The sequence below is a fragment of the Zychaea mexicana genome, assembly GCF_025766255.1.
Source record: "Zychaea mexicana strain RSA 1403 chromosome Unknown BDB00scaffold_129, whole genome shotgun sequence".
In the NCBI taxonomy this organism is placed as follows: domain Eukaryota; kingdom Fungi; phylum Mucoromycota; class Mucoromycetes; order Mucorales; family Lichtheimiaceae; genus Zychaea; species Zychaea mexicana.
The window spans coordinates 112293-118563 of record NW_026516792.1 but is presented as its reverse complement, the minus strand read 5'-3'; positions in this window follow the sequence as shown (position 1 = coordinate 118563).

Below are 6271 nucleotides of genomic sequence, written 5' to 3'. Positions count from 1 at the left end.
CCTCCCCATTGCTCTAGATAAAGCTTCTCCCCCCGATAATCCCACAAAAACTCGTAGATATTACAAAAGATGTTTCCGTTATATAGAAGCATATAGTAAAGGGAAGGATGCCTGGGCAGCGGATGAAGAAGTGAGGAAATTCACAACCAAAGTTGCAAGCTCCCATCGGAAAGTAGGCATTAATGAATAAAAAATTACCATAAATAGAATCGGAATCTGAAAACTCGAAATTGAAACAAATTCCAAAATTGCGGATCATAAGGTGCATGCACCATATGGAAAAACAGAGAAGGATTTCTCCGTCCTCTGATCTCGCCTGAAGACCGGTGGTGACCAACACCGTTGAACGCCAGACTAGACAGGCCAAAGCAGGGACCGGCTGTAGGCAGCCAGGGACCACGGAAAAAAGGCTGAGACCAGGACCGACAGAGGCAAGACCAGGACCAAGGGAAGAGCCAAGGGAAGAGCCAGAGCCAGGGGAAGAGCCAGAGCCAAGGGAAGGGCCAAGGGAAAGAGAAAAAAGGAAATGGCCTGAAAAATGTGGGCGTATTTTCAACCCTCGGGTTAAAAAACAATGTGAGAAAGCAAAGGGTAGGGAAGAAAAAAACATGTGCAGAAGAGACATGATCAAACGGTCAAGCGGTCAAGAAGAAGGCGTATGTGGTCCGCGTGTATTGATTGTCCTACGAAATATGTTTCACCGGTATCATGCAGGCCGTGCCCCGACGATGTCGCCGCCTGTTTCTAAATAGGAAGATACGTGCACCCGTCGGGCCACAAGGCGCACAGACAGGGTTTACAGGGTCTCAGCTATTGTAACAAGAAGCTCACTTAAATAGAAGCCATATACACCAAAAAGTAAGGACGCAAAAATAGATGACCGTGCAGTACACGTGCGCCAAAGCAAAGTGTACGAAACAAATTGCCAAGGACAAAGTGGTGAAGCTCGGTAACGGTAGGAGAAGGAGGATCTGGTTTACAGCCCTTCTATATGATAATAGCCTTTAACAAACAGACCTGGGCCGGTGTTGGCTAGCAGCAATCACGGAACACGATAATGATAGCACAGTCAGCAACAGCACTACAGGCACTACCAATACCACCACGTTTAAAAAGAAATTATGGTCATCGAGCAATAGCTCATCCACATCTACTACACCAAAAACACCACCCGAACAAAAACGCGATTCTGTATGGCGAAGTATTGCTCGCGTCAACAAGCATCATTAACTACCATTTTGTACTGTTTATCTTCCCACTTGCCAACCATCATTGACTGTATGTTCTGATTATTCATTATAACTCTTCCACTTTTGCCTTTTTTCCATTGGGTACGTTTACTCTACAGAAATACAAAGATTATAAATATGTAAAGCAAAAAATATTTGTTCCAATGCATTTATTTTGACTGCAGCAGTATGTAATCAAGTCAAATTTTAGCATCTATACCCAATCAGATATCTCCAGCATCATGTATGCTACATAACAGGATACATTGTTTATCCTTAGATAACTACTGAAAGTAGCCAAATTGTTTCTTGCTCGTGCCCTAAATACCAAAAACACTACTTTCCCTGCAAACATATGTTCCTTGTCGAGCAGGCGGTGAGCAACATCACAGTGCGACCATCCCTAAAGGATTGGTTAGCAGCTGTCCAAAATACAAACAGCACTACATCAAGCACCCGCAATAGTATTACACGCCCACCCACCCAAAATCAATTGCAACGCAATGACGGACCAAAGGATAGCCTTAAGCGCGCATTAAAGAAGCATATTAGTAAGGCAAATGCCATGATGCGTCGCGTAGACAAATCTATTATAGATAATAGCAAAGCTGATGAGGTTGCCCAGTTGCTCGCCACAGTTGAAAAATGGACAAACGACTTTGATACCTCCCTGAACAACATCCTTTCCACACCGCCGAATTCCAACTTCCAAAGGCAAAACCCATAGCCCTTTTCTTCATCTTCTTTCTATTCTATTATTATCGCTTCATTATCTTTTGTATAGAATATCATTGTATTTATGTCTGTTTGAATATTCTCTTCTATAAAAAACCATCTTCCTATCCATACACGATGCGCTCGATCTCCCAATACTCTACCTATAAATTTATGTCGATCCAACTGCTTACTTCCATCGTGTACAAAGCAACTACACTGGTGATGGATAAGGCCGTAACGAACGGATCCGATCATCGTTGCTACATTGATTTCGTATTTGTGTGGATCATTGTTGCAAGGTTGAGATACAAAGGCTGGATGCTGTGATGGCCGATCCATAAGGTAGGTCGTTGTGTAAGAAACAAAAAGCATACTTCGATTCCATCCAATGATGTATTGACGTCCATCCCACAATAGCATCCCTTCCCTTTAGCTCCATGCCTACAATATCGTTTCGTTTTCGTGCAAATGTGCAAGTGATCGTATGTATATATGCGTATATGTATGTGCCGTACAATGTATGGATCGTGTATGTATAGCGAATCGTGTTTGTAACGTGTGGTGCAGGGTATAACATAAACGCGGCGCAGAACCTATAGAAATAAGAAATCAAACCTACAAGTGCTAACTTCATATACAACATATCTTATTCCTTTCCATAGCTTGTCAGTTTTCTATCAATGAAACAAACCTTAGGTATCAGCAGTGCTTGTGGGTACTTGATACAGTGGATGGACGGCAAGGGCGAGTTGAGAGCAGGCAAGAAAAGTGTTGAATATCTTTACTGCACTCTATAAAGAATAAACGAAAAAGACCCTCGCCCTGACCTCTTCCTTTTCCATCAACTAATGAGTCTTGATTCCTGTGATTAAATAAGAGTTCAAATGATTCACCAACGATGCCGCTACCAGAAATGCATTCACAACGTGCTTTTGCAACGCAAACAAAGAGCAAGTGTGTGGTAGTTTCTTAACCGCGTTCTGTAAAAGCAAGGAGAAAAAAGCTTTCACAATTCGTACCAAGTCGGTCAAGCAAATCGTCCGAGTAAAATGAGTTGTGTGCCAATGCCAACGATGCTGCTTCGATTGATCCCTTCAAAATGAGTGTTTCTCAACAATGAATACGTTCTAAAGAAACATTAAGAAAGCAACCATCGTGTTTGTTGTTATTACCGCGTTACATAGAATAAAACAAAGAAATAGCACTTTTCATTCCTTTTCACCCCTCCATTTAAAACTATTACCTTTTGAATTAGGTCAAGTTGCTGGCATTTTCATGTGGATCTGCAATTAAGAACGGTTTCTTTGTTGCTTTAGAGAATGCTCTCAGATGAGCTAAAAAAAAAAACGTTTTTATAAAGGAATATAAGGCACTTGGTAAAATTCTCTTCCCCTCAAATGCCCCTCTGCTGCCCAGTACAGTGTCTCTGGCGGCTGACCTTAAAATTCAAAAAAATTGAGGGGGGGGGAACTAACGACGAGTCTCGCTCGCATATGACAACAATATAAAACACGCACAAGCAAGTTTAGCGAACGGGAAGAGAAAAAAAAACATTTTTTATTTGATACATGATACTACTAATCAATAATAGGGTGTCGATGTCTTAGCTTCCCTGCTGTTAAGCAGGTATTGACAGGAGCAACCACGAGAAGGTGCATCGACATCTGCTCCCGTAACCCTCTCACCACAAAGCTAGGGTCTTGTCTTGGTCGCTTTGTGGATCATCAAAGGTCGATTGGTATTGAGATGCCCAGTCCGCTCTCACCAATCGCGCGTGCCTACAAAACAAGCACCACCTGCCCACCCACCCACCCACACACACACACACACACACTTACCTTCAACCACCTTCCTTGCACCATCGTCGCCCGTGCCTACAAAACAAGCACCACCACCCACTTACCTTCAACCACTTACCTTACGCCTCCGTCGCCTGTGCCTACAAAACAAGCACCACCACCCACCCACACACCCACTTACCTTCACCCACTTACCTTACGCCTCCGTCACCCGTGCCTACAAAACAAGCACCACCACCCACTTACCTTCACCCACTTACCTTACGCCTCCGTCACCCGTGCCTACAAAACAAGCACCACCACCCACCCACACACCCACTTACCTTCACCCACTTACCTTACGCCTCCGTCACCCGTGCCTACAAAACAAGCACCACCACCCACTTACCTTCACCCACTTACCTTACGCCTCCGTCACCCGTGCCTACAAAACAAGCACCACCACCCACCCACACACCCACTTACCTTCACCCACTTACCTTACGCCTCCGTCACCCGTGCCTACAAAACAAGCACCACCACCCACTTACCTTCAACCACTTACCTTACGCCTCCGTCGCCTGTGCCTACAAAACAAGCACCACCACCCACCCACACACCCACTTACCTTCACCCACTTACCTTACGCCTCCGTCACCCGTGCCTACAAAACAAGCACCACCACCCACTTACCTTCAACCACTTACCTTACGCCTCCGTCGCCTGTGCCTACAAAACAAGCACCACCACCCACCCACACACCCACTTACCTTCAACCACTTACCTTCACCCACTTACCTTACGCCTCCGTCACCCGTGCCTACAAAACAAGCACCACCACCCACTTACCTTCAACCACTTACCTTACGCCTCCGTCGCCTGTGCCTACAAAACAAGCACCACCACCCACCCACACACCCACTCACCCACGACCTACAAAACCCGCGTTAGCCCCCACTCCCTCCCCAGACATCCACAAAAAAAAGAAAGGAACTTACCATATGTGATCGTGAAAAAGTGAAAAGTGAAAAGTGAAAGAAAAAGCGAGGAAGCAACACGCTGCGGAAAATGGGTGTCTTTTTATGGGCAAAGTTCATTTCCAAAAAGAACGCTGGTCTGGGCCCAATGAGATTCTGAAGGGACGCTTGCTTTTTTTTCCTTTCCTGTATCTTTTTTTATTGCGTACAAAAAACTAAAATAGGCAAAGATAAGCTCCGTGCTCAACAAAGCGCACAACAATGACAGACGACAGTAACACGATCACAACGCGCATTATCACACTTTGGCACTGTTTTTTATCTTTTTTTTTTTTTACTTTCTGTGTTCGCGTAGTTCAGTTCGCGAAAATAATGGAAAGGAAAAAAGTTTTATTATTCCAAAGCACATCACGTAGTTCAGTTCGCGAGAAAAATGGAAAGGAAAAAAAGTTAGTTCGGAGGATACGTTCCGAGCCAATCTGGTTTGCTTTTTTCGCATGTATCATACTTCACGCGCACCCTGGGAAAAGCAGACAGATAGGATATACGATCGACGCTGTTTTTCTTGAAAAGAATCCCTTTCTCTGCATCCACCACGCTTGCCAGCTTACGATTATCGTTCGTTAAGCTGACCACCGAGCGAGCTCAATGCGAGACTAAAGACGACAAGCAGTCTAAAACCACACCTCCATAAGCGTATACAGTGTAGTGTTTTCGCCTGGACGAGTGACGTCCCCCAACTTTGGTTCCATCCCCCCATCCAACCCCCCACCCCCAACTTTATTCACGGCCAGCACGGAAGGTCTGCGCATGAAGAAGCCGAGCATGACAGCAAAGTACAATGGAAACCCTGCGCAAAAAACATTGTAACTTGGCCTCAGAGCCTCGAAAAAACAAGGGTTGAGTATGTGCGTGTTGCTACGAGTCTGCCCATTGCGCTGGTTGCGGTTGTGTGAAAAAAGCGCTGCGAATCGCTTCGCAAGAGCAGCCGCCATTTCGCTCGGAATTGGTCAAAATGGGTGACGCGAATAAAATAAAATGTGTTTTGACATGCTTGTCCTGGCAACAAGCGGCTTTCAGGAACATGGATTGTCATGACTACTGAATGCCATGGCAATAAGCAGCTTTCTTATGCAGCGTGGTTATAAAGCAAGCCTCATAGAGAAGGATGTTAAAACGAGCAAACCAAACAACAGTATCAACCTGAAGAAGCAGCCTGTATGGATAATAGTAGCTCTAGGATGACGCGCATACTATGCTGAAATCAGCCATGCTGCTCCATATTCTGCTCTTGACAATCTATTTTAAGCTGCCCACATCCATCATTGCGGGCTTGGAGGATCAGCAATCGTTAATTGCCGTGCGCATATACTCGTACAAGAGAGCGTTTTTTATTTTCGTTACACACGCCACCACAGTCGATACAACGATGGCCGAGTCTTTCTACAATGTCTCACTGATCCCATGAAGACGCTGGCTGCGGCGTTCAGCACATGTTTACTCCAGCCCAATCCAATACACGCTCAGTCAACCTGGTGATAAGATATCAAACAACTTGCATAACACTATC